Source organism: Euphorbia lathyris, chromosome 10 (genome assembly GCF_963576675.1).
Source record: "Euphorbia lathyris chromosome 10, ddEupLath1.1, whole genome shotgun sequence".
In the NCBI taxonomy this organism is placed as follows: domain Eukaryota; kingdom Viridiplantae; phylum Streptophyta; class Magnoliopsida; order Malpighiales; family Euphorbiaceae; genus Euphorbia; species Euphorbia lathyris.
In genome coordinates, this window is record NC_088919.1 from 6587171 (window position 1) to 6589166 (window position 1996).

Consider the following 1996-nt stretch of genomic DNA (forward strand, 5'->3'; position numbering starts at 1 on the left):
CGCAGGAGGAAGTCGAAGGGATAACCAAACTCTCCCTGGAGGTTCCACAGGCCAGGGGATAAATCTAGGCGGATCAGGTATCCCAGGTCGCCCACGGTCGAGTCTCCCCGAGGGCGGATCAGAAGGTCGAAGGCACAAAAAGCGGAGAAAGGGGAAAACTAGGCGGTCGAAATCACCTTCTCCCCCGAGACAGAGATCTTTCCATAGGGGTAGATCACCCCCATCTACTGGTTGTAGACAAAGCAAGAGGCCAGTAGAGACGCCGCATCCGGATAGGCCACCGTCGCCACCAAAGCAAGGAGAGGATAGACGCGTTCCTCTAGGAGACCACGGAGTTGATAACGGCCAAGCTCCTCCTGGAGGACAGGGTGGTGGAGGTGGATGTTCACCATCAGATCCGTCGTCCGGCTCCAGCTCTTCATCTTCTCCGAGTAGATCGCCACGAAGAGGACGCCCTAAGGCGGGTCCGAAATTTTTTGATGATCGTGTTAGAGCTGCGGTGCTCCGCATTAATGAAGAGAATGCCCGACATAATCCATTCGCTGATCGTGATTCGCCCTTTACAGCATGGATCGAAGCTGAAGAAACGGAGAGGCATTTTAAAATACCTAATATACCCGTTTACATGGGTGCGGACAACCCGGAGGCCCATGCAAGAAAGTACCGGATGTTGCTCAGCCTTAACCGTGCAAGTGAGGCAGTCTTATGCCGGATGTTTATCACCATCTTAGGAGGCCCCGCTTATGATTGGTTCCAATTTTTACCTCCCGGATCAATCGACGGATGGGATCAATTGAGTAGGGAGTTTTGTGCTAAATTCGCCGGATGTATTCCTCCAGTGGTCAAATCACGAAAGCTTTTTGAATTGAAGCAGAAGAAGAATGAAACCCTCCGAGAATATGTAGACAATTTCAACAAATTGTGTATACGAATTGTCGATGTGGATGTCTCCATGGCAGTAGAAGCTCTAGTGAAAAACACCACGTGCAAAATCTTGCAAGAAGATTTAATTCGGAAGAAGCCCCGAGATATGGCAGAATTAATCGAAAGATGCAAGGACTTTATGGAGGTAGATGACATTCGTCGAGAGTCACTGTCTCCGCCTAGGAAGGACAAAGGCGAATCTCGTCATCGAGATAGAGAGAAGGACAAGCACCAGGATTCATCCTCTAGAAGCCGGCGAAGGGGCTCTAAGAACAAATCGACATTTGTGTCATCCTTTACACCACTCAATGCCTCTAAAAGCGAAGTACTAATGTGGATTGAGAATAGCCAGCAAAAGCGGAGCATTTCATACCCCGAACCAAAAGGGGGGGGGTACACCAACACTGGGAAAAATCCCAAAAATTATTGCAAATACCACAGGAAAAATGGCCATGATACAGACGCATGCTGGGAGTTAGCCAGAGAGATAGAAAGGCTTATCGAGAGAGGAAAATTGGACCGGTTCGTCCAAAATGATGGCAAGAAGGGAGATGGTGATAGATCAAGAGATGATCAGAAGAAGAAGGCAAAAGGGACCATCAATGTCATAGCAGGCGAACCTGGGTACCAACCTGTGTTGAAAAAGGCAAAAACCACTGCTCTAGACAGGGCATCACTTAATCGCCCTTTTGCAGATGTCGACCCGGAGATCTCTCTTCATGCGGACGCCCTGGTCGTTACTATGATGGTGGAAGGCTGGGAAATGAAAAGAGTGATGATTGATACCGGGAGTTCGTGCAATGTCATCACAAGAGGAGCATTTACCAAGCTTATGGTCGACCCAATCCAAGTGGAAACCACCATAGTGGACATCCTGGGAGTAACAGGGCACACCATCCAAACAAAGGGCCAGGTAACATTAGACTGTGAGTTAGCAGATGAAGATCAAATCTGGAAAGGCGATCTGGAATTCTCTATCCTGGATGGCCAGTTAGCTTACAATATCATCCTTGGGCGACCCTTTATCTCCGAGGCAGCAGCTCTTATCTCCATACTCCACTTAACTCTTTAC